The following is a 12,396-nucleotide window of genomic DNA, read 5'->3' on the forward strand; positions in this document are numbered from 1 at the left end:
AGCACTTTCTTTATAAAACCCAGATCCATCTTCCCAGGGAACACAGCCCCCACAGTGGCTAAGCTTTTTTTATCAATTGTCAGTCAAGAAAATGTCCCACAGACATGTCATAGGCCAGCTTAATGAAGACTATTCCTCAGCTGAGGTTCGCTGTTCCCAGGGAACTCTAGTTTGTGTCAAACTCACAAAACTAGCCAATGCAATGGATAAAACCACTTTAGGACAGAATGGGTACCTGAATTTGAAGCTCTAGAATCTATGTAAAAATCCAAACGTGACTATATACGCCTGGAATCCCAGCAGTGGGGAGCTGAAATGCACAGGTCCTGGGAGAGTTTTGGTCAACTACCCTAGCCCAAAAGGTGAACTTCCAGTTCAGTGCAGGATTCTGTCTTAAAAGAATAAGCCTAAGAGAGATGGAGGAAGACTCTCAATGCCTTCCTCTGACCCTCACAAGGCATGCAGGTACAACTTTGATCAAATTGGAATGATAACATGTTGCTTATCTGAAAATGCATCTGGTTTGATGATCAGATGTTGGCAGAGGCCGCTACTTTGTTTCCCAACCACCTGACTCAAAATAATCACACAGAAACTATATTATTTGCAATACTGTTTAGTCAATGGCTTGAGCATATTTTTAGCTAGCTCTTACATCCTGAACTAACCCATCTCCATTAATCTGTGTATCACCAAGTGGCTGTGGCTTACTGTGTAAAGTTCTGTCCGGCATCCAGCATCTGTCTCCAAAGGGACTACATGGCTTGTCCCTGGCTCTACCTTCTTTCTCCCAGCATTCAGTTTAGTTCCCCCACCCCACCCCCGCCTAACTCTATTCTGCCCTATATCAGGCCAAAGAAGCTTCTTCATTCATTAACCAATAAAAGCAACACATATACAGAAGGACTTCCCACACCAATCAGAGGTGATAGAGAAGAAGAGGAGGAAGATGTCAAGAGATGGTGATGGTGACTTGGAGTTGTGGTGGTCTTCACGACAATGTCCTCAGTTTGGTAAGGCTGACAGGCTATGAAAAGACAGGTTTAGAAGAATGTGATATGTTTCCCCTCAAGCTGTTCAATAAAGAACTGTTGTTTAATAAAAGCTAGGGGTACAGATAAAGACTTTTTTTTCTTGACTTACATTTTAATATTTACAAATATTTCTTTCTGCTTCATGTAGCTTAAATGGCCTTTTGTTTTCCTATTTCATTGGTGCTATTAGCGTTGCCTTCCATTGAGGTTCCAAACTTCCCGTCTTTAACTATGCTAAAGCTTCATATTCCACTTTACAAATGACTCTATCATAAGAATTAAAAAGCACTCATGCTCATTTGGCAACATTTCTAAGTCAAAAGAATATCCCTCTAGATTAGCCATACCCAGGTCATTCCTAACAGATCGTGTGTAGCACTGAAGCATCTTCTTACGAAATTATTCACCAAGAACCACACAACTTCAATTTTCTTATGCCTAATATTTTCTGTGCTCCAGGGCAAATGAGCCCACAATGATGTACTCTGCCTGCAGAGCTCCACTCCAGGTCAACAAGAGAAAAGATCATTAGGCCAAAGTATAGTTACAATGGTGTATCTAAAGGAGACCCTAAGGAAAAAGGAAGTTAAACCAGACACAATCATCACACAAAACTGGACGAATAAAACTAGTAAAATAAAAGCCAGGCAACAATGGTGTACACCTTTAATCCCAGCAGAGGTGAGTGACAGGGAAATGTTATTTTTCTTTAAATTGAAAAATTGGCTATGAAAGGTAATGCACTGAAATGCAAATGTCAACTCACATGTGGCATTTTCATGCCTGTAGTCCTAGCACTTGGTAGGTGATGCAGGAGGTTTTTATTAGTTGCAGGCCACCTGGGCTACAGAGTGAGACCCTGCCTTCACACACACACACACGAGAGAGAGAGAGAGAGAGAGAGAGAGAGAGAGAGAGAGAGAGAGAGAGAGCGCTCAGATGCTGCAGGGGACAAAGTCACTTTGGAGACTAGCTGTGATGAGGCTCTTTCAAAAGCAAATGATTTCTGAAGGGCATCAAGAGAACCTCATCACAAAAAGCAAACCTGAAATTGATTAAAATTGTTCAGCCGAGCAGGGTACACGAACAAAGTGTGCTACCATCAAGCTGCTGGAGAGGAAGCCTGTTAATCTCAGAACATTGCCTCTTCTTATGCTCGAAGGTGATGGTACAATGAAGACACTCGCAGGCTTTCTAAAAGACTTCAGGAAATATGCCAGCCTGGAGCTGCTGAAGGAGGGAAAGCAAAGCAAGTGCAGAAGAAAACAGGAGTCGATGGGAAGGAAGCAGAAGAAATGTGTACATATCTTAGTCCAAATAACGGGAGAAAGGATAGAAGAAGACAAAAAGCCACTAGGATCACAAATAACAAGCTGGGGTAGGAAAAGGAAAAGCCCTTGAAATACATCAAAAGAACCAAGTAAACATAGGTAGAGCAAAAAGTGGAGAGAGATGGACAAAGTCAAGCACAGGTGCTCTTATTAATCAATAGACATAAATATGGTTCTCATCTGTTTAGGAATAACCATTCCCAAGTCAGGCAGTGGTGGCGCATGCCTTTCATCCCAGCACTGGAGAGGCAGAAAGATCTCTGTGACTTCAAGGCCAGCCTGGTCTACAGAGTGAGTTCCAGGACAGCCACAGATATACAGAGAAACCCTGTCTCAAAAAACAAAACAAAAATGTCAACTTTCTAAAACATTAAGATGATTGATTCTGAGATCGCTAGATCCTTTGTCCTTTAGTCTGTAAATGTGAATCACATTAAAACATAAATCTGCTGTCACTCTGCTCCTGAGAGAAGTATAATTAATCACACTTATAAATTATAATTATAAATTATATTCACACATAACTTTTCTTTCTATAGAAAATACTGATTTTTTTGCATCTAGAGTTATAAAAGCAATGGTCCTGTAACTTTAATTTTGACTTTGTTGCAATTTTTTTAGTTTTGGTATGTTTTGACAAGATCTCACTATGTAGCCCAAACTGATCTCAAACTTGCAATCCTCCTGCCTCAGCCTCCTGAGTGCTGCCATGACAGATATGCATTCCCAGCCTCTATTGGTTTCTTAAATTGATTAATGTAGCCCTATATATTATTTCAGGTGATTCTCTTCCTTTACTGTTTGAAGAAGGAGCAGGAACTCTTGACATTTTTATGGCCTTTGGTATTTTAGTGGTCAAAGGTGGATTTTTTTCAATTTGCCCCATTTTTATCTCTGGATATACCACCTCCACTTCATATCATTTGTAGTCCAGCAAACTAGCCATTTGCCTGCCTGAATTCCACTTTCTTTCATTTGTCAGCATCTCATTTGCAGCTTTTATATTGGTCTTGTTCACCAGATTGAGTTGGTTCCCTATAATTACATTTTTTGAATAAGTTATGATTTCAGGCATAACACAGTTTGATGAATTCAGGTAACAGGTCGCACTGTAAACATTCACCCTGACAATATGTCAAGGTATGCTCAGTCAATTGTCTCCTGGAGATTTGTGTCAGGGAAGCTGCTCACACCTGCCACCTCCCCTCTACCTCAAAGGTTTCTACTGCCCGTATCCTCACCGTTCAGGGACTATGGATAAAAATAATATCCACTCAAAAGACCCTAAAGAAAAGACCTCGCATGCTTCCAGCTCAGAGACACAATACTGTTTGAGTTGGTGGACATATCTATTCTTATTTGAACATTATACTGTGTGTATGTATATTGAAACACTGTGTACTATCCATAAATACATCAGTAGAGACTTGGATTAGATAAAGTCAGCCTGGTGAGTTAGGGTGTCTGCCTAAGTCTTTATACAAGGGAAATTCTCATCTGTCTCACACGAATCCCTGCCTGTGAAGGAATACAATGAGAATTCTCTTGCAAAACTGCTTTCTAAATAGCAAAAAGTCATCTGCATGAAATAATAAGGGAGCAAAGACTCCTACCTGGCCTCATAAAAGAGCGCAGCACTTCATGGCTGGATCGCACCATTTTGTACACTATGCAAAAGAATTTTCTAAATGACAGTCTTTTGTTTCAAGACTTTTATAATTTTCCCAGCTAAAACTCTTTTGCTGACTTCTTAGAAAAATGATCAGATTCTTCCCACATAGAGACATGTCTAACAAGGTCAAAGTTTAACTTGTTATGAATCACATGTGCAAGGTGAATAAAATATCATCTTATCTGTGACTAATGCAACCGTTCTTTCAAATCTCCTATTTCTGTTCTACCTATTCTAGAGAGAAACTAACTCAGTAATTTAAATATCCCCCTGAACTAGTGCTCGGTCTGAGAAGCAATGCTCAGACAAGGCATGGAAGTCAGTCATGGAAGTCCCTGGTAACCTTGAAGGTAAACGGTTTTTTGCCACTACTATGCTAAGCAATGGACGTAGTCCTCCCAGGTATCCTGTGCTGTGTGGTTTTCCACTTAAAGCTAGTGTATATCACCTTTATCCTTAGGCTCCTGCAGTTGTCTTTCATGCACCCAACATTGCTTGGCTTTCATAGGCTGTAGGTTCAGAATTCTCTTACCTAACCTTGGATCATATCATCAACATCCAACTCAGTGACCTCCCAATGGAGCAATTGGGACACCTCAGCACTTGCTCCTATGACTGTGTGATGGGTAAAGGACCAGTCAGATTTTCCCTATCCCTTGTACTATCTTCCATCACCCAACCCTCTTGCTCCTCCTCAAACATAAACTGAAGAAAGGAAGGTGGATGACACATGTACCCTTCTCCCACACAACAGCATCAGCTCCTGGAGGTGATGTCTAAGCACCCCTCCCCTTTCCGAGGCCCTCTGGATATGAAAGAAGACTGGCTTGACATGAGTTGGCAGGGTACCTCCATGAGGCACCCAAGAAGAATCTGCTTATTTGTTGATCTTGCTAGCTGTTATTCTAGAGGGTACTAGATCATCCTTTCTCAGTATCATATCACAGGGACAGAAAGATGGCTGAGCAGGTGAAGGTTCTTGGTACCCAGCCTGACAACCTGAGTTACATCCCTGGATAACAAGTGATAGAAGAAGAAAAATGACTCCAACAAGTCATCAGACCTACATACACAAAGCATAGGTATGTGCCTATATACATACCTACACATACACATTAAATAAAACCCGACAAATAAATAGCAAACTGCAACTTGCAATCCTACTTACTAGCTAGGTGAATAATCTGAATTTGAAAACTAGAATTCAAATACACACTGGCTCTTCCCCTTAGTATTCCTTTCATAAGACATGCTGCTTTCTACCCCATCCCTCTACCTCTTACAGACAGCTGATAAAGACAGGTAATTCAAGAGAAGGTGTATTGAAGAAAGGGGAGGGTGAGAAGGGGGAAATGAAGAGAAGGAAGGGAAGAATAGAAGAAGAGGAGGATTGGCAGATGGCAAAGAAGTCATGAGGCATGCATGCCTCTGGGCATTCAAACATGACATTTTAGTCTTGAGTCCTCTGCCAGCAGGAAAGTCTATGCAACCTCTGCTGTATGCTACTTGTGTATCTTCTAGAGAAACAGAATTTCTTTCTGTTTCATGGAGTAAGTGAAGATTATTATATAAACTGACGACATGACTGCCCCATGGTATGGTAGAGGGGAAAGTTTTTACTATAGTCATGAGGGAGAGAAGAGCCCAAGGCATCTGAGTGAGTCCAGAGAGTAGAGTGGACTGAACATAGTCATCACACTGGGCCTGGCCAGGAGAGAAGCAGGGGTGGATTAGAGAGAGAGAAGAGAGGAGAGAAATAGATGAAGACAAAGGGAGTGCAGGCAAGAAAGAGGGTGAAAGAGAAAAAAACGGGCTGAAATAGCAGGGCTATAAGAGGGAGTAGCTGGGGGAGGGAAGACTCTTCAGTGTTGGAGAAGGCCGCTTGTTAATTCCTGGCTAGCTTAGACCCGAAATAATCACACAGAAACTGTATTCATCAAATCACTGCTTGGCCCATTAGCTCTAGTTTCTTATTGACTAACTCTTACATCTTAGTTTAACCTATCTCCATTAATCTGTACATCACTATGAGGTTGTGGCCGACCAGCAAAGTTTCAGCACATCTATCTCTGACAGCTCCATGACTTCTGTCTGACTCTACCCTTCTTCCTCCCAGCATTCAGACTAGCTTTCTCTGCCTACCTAAGCTCTGCCTTGCTATAGGTCCAAAGCGGTTTCTTTATCCACTAATGGTAATCACAGCACACAGAGGGGACTCACACATCACTCCAGGAAGCTGGAGAAGTTTAGAGTGGGAGTGGAGAGAAGAGCTGAGAGGACTTTGAAATGTGTAACAGATTCTTGTGATACTGAGGGAGCCTGGAGGCCAGCATGTATTTGGTCTCCACAGATGGCCATTTGTCCCTTCTGCCAGTGATTCTGGACATAGCTCTTTTTGGTAGAGGGGAACCACTTCACAAGTTGCTGAGGAGTGCTGGCTTTTGTCCAACCACCAGAGTTTGGGGAAACGGAGGCCCTGTAGACCTGACAATTATCATCTGGGAATTAAGGTTCTCTCTGTGTGTCCTAGTCTCTGTAGTGTTCATTTGGGTATATGCTTCAAAGATAAAACACAGCATAGCTCTCCCTGCCCTTTGAAGGACTCCTGCTTGGGCATTGATGAAATGGCCACTGAAGAGGCAGAGGTCATCCGTTTCTAATATTTTTCTCTATAAAAAACACCTAAGACACATATCCCTTCATTTCCCTTCATAAAGGCTTACCTGTATGTGCAATGGTTTGAATGAGAATGTCCATGGTAGGTACACACATTTCAATATCCCAATTAATGGCACTATTTTGGAGGTTTAGGAGGTGTTACCTTGTTGGGGGAAGTACATCATTGGAGGTGGGCTTTGAGCATTTAAAGACTTCCATTAACTCTCTCCGCTTCCTGCTGGTGGTTCATGCCCCAAATCAATTCTCTCTTCTATACATTGCTTAAGTCATGATGTTTTATCACAGCAATAGAAAAGTAACTAAGACACCGGGTTAGAGGATCAAGAAAGGCGCAAACAAGGGTGCACTGTGAATGGAAAACAGACAGAAATGGAAAGCCCTGGACTGTTTCTTTGTTAGTTCTGCATCCTGGAAACCCTCCCTTATTTTAAAATGTTAAGTTGTTGAATAGCAAACCGCTTGAGAGTCAACTTTCCTGCAGTCAGTTCTGTTTTGCTCACCTGTGTTTTTAGCTCTTTAAATTAGTTTTCATTGTTTGAAGTTCAGGAGACCAGAGTTTGAAGTTCTGTTTGAGCCATGTAGAGGAAGCCTCTGTGGTCAGGATCCCTCAGCACTGTTTAATGCAGCCTCCACCACTCCCTTAGGCTTCCACACCCTGGAGGCTGCCTTCTCTCACCATCTTTAGCCGTCGTGTTTATTTTAGATACCTGGATCCTTCCATATGTTTTCTATGCAGAACCACTGGCAAGAATTCACTCTCTCTTCTAGCACCTTCTTTCCCAGCTGCCCCACCAGCAGGTTGCAGTCAGAATCACCTCCCCATGCTGGACACCTGAATCTCTAGAGGAAACTAGAGTATGGGCTTGCCTTTGAGAGATTCCAAAGAGGTAATCATGACTTGGGTCATCCCAATACAACCAACTGATCTGAACAGACTCTGGGGCAAGAACACTTCATTTACATCATTGGACAGCAGCCAACCCCATTTGGGGGAGACTCGTAAATGAATTCCAAAAGCACCTGGTTCAGGTATTACCACATGAGCTACCTTGCTCTGAGAAAATAACAATTTAGTGAAACTTAGTAATTACTAATTAATGAGGCTTCCTTTGTTGTCATAGTGACTCCATTTTAAGTCTTCTAGGAGAGAGGAAATTAACATTATCAGACCTGAAGCATATAGGAGGATTTGAACAACCTGTGCTTGAAATAAACATAAATATGTTTCCTGTATATTTTCTTCTTACCAAGTTAGGTTAGTTTTCTGACTCAGTATGTGGAATTTCAGAATTCTCAAAGTCTTATAATTAGACCTGCTCTCAAACCTCCTCCCCCAGCTTCAAGATTACAGTGATTTATCCTGCTGGAAGGTATGTCATCTGGGTTCTCAGCAAGCATCTTACTGCTGCAGAGATTCCACTTAATACTCAAGGCATGACATGACCGAGAACTCACCGAAGACCTCAGGCCTGAATGCCTCTGTTTTCCATCCCGAGCTAATGTCAAACCTAAAAGGGTCAAATAGGTCACTTAAAAATAAATAGTAGGCACTATCTGTTCTGGGAAAGCAAGTACGGAGTGAGGGATGACAGACAAGGGGCAGAGAGAGCTGTGGCCAAAGCCACTTCTATTTGTGTATGCTTTTAAACACTGCCTAGTGTGTTCATCCTTCTTGGCACTTGCTTGTTTTCTTTCATTCCTCTCCCCAACCCCAGAACAGAGGAAGGAAATAATATCTGAAGCAGAAGAAAAATAAGACTCAGGAAAGCTCCTGTCAATCAAAGGAGGACTGGGAAGTCTTTCCAGGAAGGCAAAGAGTGCTGCAAGAGGGAGCAGCAGAGGGAAGATGATGAGTAAGTTCAAAGTACTGGAGGAATAAATTAGGAAATATAGTGGACCACCAGTCAAGGCATGTAACATGAGGGGGCTGGCTTGTTGAGGTTTCCATCCTGCCCGGTACCCCACAGCCAGCAAGCCCCAAAGAAAATCACACAGAGATCTCCATAAATTATAAAACTGATTGGCCCATTAGCTCAGGCTACTTATTAGCTCTTGTAGCTTATATTAACCCATTATTCTGATCTATGTTGCTATGTGGCTCAGTACCTTTCACAGCCATGGCAGATCACATGTTGCTTCTTCGGAGTCTGGGCAAGAGTGGCAGAGGGAGCTTCCTGTTTCCCAGATTACTCCTGTTCTCCTTGCCCCACCTCTACTTCCTGTCTGGTTGACCCGCCTATACCTCCTGCCTGGCCAATCAGCGTTTTATTAAAATATGTGATTGACAGAATACAGATAATTCTCCCACACCAAAGGCGTATTCTGGAATCAACATTTTCACAATAACTTCTTATCTTTATGTTTAAATTCCTATGTCATGCTTTTAGGTAAGCTACAAGACAAAAGAAGCAAAGAGGGGTGCCACTCATCAGTTCCCTACACCGCAATAAAGGGTATTGGTAATTACCCTGAAGTGAAGCTTAGATGAAGTTGATTTCTTTATTCTTGATAATTTTATGCTGGTGTGCAATAAAAGGAGATTGGTACACATTAGGGGAAGTTTGGTGATGACTTTAATGACCTCAGCAATGATCAGTATAAGTAAGATGAATTGTTGAGGTTGGTTGAAGAGCATGCCAGTCTTCCACAAGAAATGGACAGAACTGAAACAGTACCTCTCACCTCTCGTGGAAGATAAAAATGAAAGGACTGTGAGAGATTAGGCAACAGAAAGACCCTCTTGAGGCACAACTAAGATTTTCTGGTATCATTAAGTCAAAACCAGACTCTTTTTAACCTCAAAGTAAATGCCAAGCCCAAGAAAATAGAAATGGTAACTGGTGGGAAAGAGTGGGCATAAGAAAAATATTAAAGAAATTATGAACAAGAGTCCAAAATCACATGACAGTCATAGATGTTAACCTAATGTCAGCATCATTGTCCTGAAGATGAATAATGTCCACCAGCATTCAGAGAGAAGCATTACCCTTCCTCGCAGTGGGAAAACAGCAGAGCAGACATGTGGGTGTTCTAGTTCAGTCCTCCTGTTTCCTGTGCCAGAGACCTTGCAAATAACACAGGACAAAATATAAGAGCGAGCCAGGATGACAGACATTAAAACCAAATGCAGAGAGCAAGAGCATGTGCAGATGCAGCCTGTCCCTTCCTATCCAAAACCAAAGGACATCTGGACCAGCTCTCATTTGAATCACATGCTCAATGAATAGCCCATGACTTCCTTCATTAAATATCAAAATCTGGACCAAAACTTTTGGTGTCCCTCCCTGCCACATACACACCATTATTTCCCTAAAGTATGTGGAAGCTTCTGACTGAATTAGAAGTCTGTTCAAATCCCAACGGCATGTGCTGAAGGCCTTATGGCTTCAGTCTTTATTTCCCATTTTATTCACTTATACTAACCAGCACCTCTGCACCTTCCAAGGAAATCTTCCTTTCTGTAATTGTGTGATTATTTCATTCTTGCCTCCTGAGTTCTCCTGGCATACAGCCTACCCTAGAATAGCATCTTATCCTGGTCTCTCTCCAGCCAGCAATCCCCTGCCCCATCCACTGTTGAGTGGACTCTTGACTGTTTTAAGAAGCAAGTAAATTTCTATACATTGCTCTTGCCCATCAGCAAAGAAATGCTTCCTCTTCTAGAAATTTCTCTGCCTCTAAATATGAAACTTCTAGGAGTTCCAATTTTATTAATATGATATTTGAATCATATGAAAGAAAAGGCAGTTCACCGTGGTAATGAGATTGGCAGGATCATTCTTTAATTGACTTAGAAGCTCTCCAGAGAATGAGATCTTGAGCCAAACATGCTGCATATGCCAGAATAAAGAAATTTTTGCAATACTGTAAATTATAACAAAAAAATAGGTTTGACCTTTGGTTATTTCTGGCATAGAACATCCAAATCTTTGTAATTTCCTGGGAAATAGTAGTGCTGAATGTATTTCTTTTTCACTCTGTATTTTTGTCTTCATTTCCTGTGGTTGAATTCCTAGTCCCTTAGAGTTTTCCAAGTGCTGGGAGTTTCTTTGATGAGATACTTGTGGGAAGGAATTTCTTTGATGAGCTACTACATGGTGGGAGTTTATTTAATGAGCTCCTTATAATGTTCTTTCATGGGCTCCTAGATGGGCACTGGTCACAAGATCTAGCAATGGTTAGAAATACAGAACTTTCACCTACCACCCCTATTGTTCAAGAAGGAGAAAAGGAATAGAAATCAAATGACTGAGTATAGATGATAAAGCTTCCATAAAACCCCCTGAATGAGATTAAGAGAGCTTCCAGTTGAGTGACAACATCAACATACTGATCACGGTTCATCCCAGCTCTGTGGATCCTTCCAAACCCTGACTATCTAGCTCTTCACCTGGACATTTGCCCTTGTAACAAGTCAGCAGTAGAAGTAACTGTTTCTCCAGGTTCTAGGATCTGTCCTGGCAAATAGCTAAACACAAGGAAGAACGTGTAGGGAACTGCTTTCTAGTTTGTCAATCAGAGGCATTCATGAATACCTAGACTTGGAATAGGGTCTTAGGAGGAGACAGTCTTGAAGAACTAATACCTTAACCTATGGAGTCTTTGCATCTGAATCACATGAAATTGTAGGATGGCCAGCTGGTGGAAAACTGGTTCGGGCCTGTTTTGCAGCAAGAAGAGAATCCGCATATCTCATAAGAGAAATAGTTCCAAAAGTACTGGGAGGTATAAATAGAGAAAGAAAAAAGATTGAATTTTACCACAAAAATAAACATACTGTTAACAATGAAGATATAGGAAATGAGGAAGTGTAAAAACATAAACCCTATTGTATGTTGGCCTATACACACACACACACACACACACACACAAAGAGAGATTCACATTCATGCATATATTCATAATATGTATATAGAAAGTACACACACATGCACACATACACACAGATATCCATGCACACCACAGACACATGCACTCACATCAATACACACATACTAAAAGCAGATTCACATATGTACACAGACACACATACACATAGAGACACACATATACACAAAAGAAAACTACCATATGTGGTGGTTTAAATTAGAATGGTCTTCATAGATTTAAAGTTCTTGTCATATAAGTCTTCCACTTGTTTGGTTAGAGTTACTGGAGAGGTTGTGGGGTAAAGAGAACACTCCTGCATTGCTGGTAGGAGTGCAAGCTGGTACAGTCCCTTTGGATACCAGAATGGTGATTTCTCAGATAATTAGACCCAGCAATACCACTTTTGGGTATGTACCCAAAGGATGCTCAAGAAAACCACAAGGACATGTGCTCAATATATAACAGCATGATTTATCATAGCCAGAACCTGGAAACAACCTAAATGCCCCTCAACTGAAGAACGGATAAGGAAAATGTTGTACATTTACACAATGGAGTACTACATAGCAGAAAAAAGGAATGACATCTTGAAATTTGCAGGCAAATGGATGGATCTAGAAAATATTGAGTGAGGCAAATCAGACACAGAAAGACAAATATCATATGTGCTCACTCATAAGTGGTTTCTAAACATAAAGCAAAGAAACCCAGTCTACAGATCACAATCCCACAGAACCTAGACAACAATGAGGACCTTAAGAGAGACATACATGGATCTAATCTACATTGGAAATAGAAAAAGGTAAGATCT

The sequence above is a fragment of the Microtus ochrogaster genome, linkage group LG3 (genome assembly GCF_000317375.1).
Source record: "Microtus ochrogaster isolate Prairie Vole_2 linkage group LG3, MicOch1.0, whole genome shotgun sequence".
NCBI lineage: Eukaryota > Metazoa > Chordata > Mammalia > Rodentia > Cricetidae > Microtus > Microtus ochrogaster.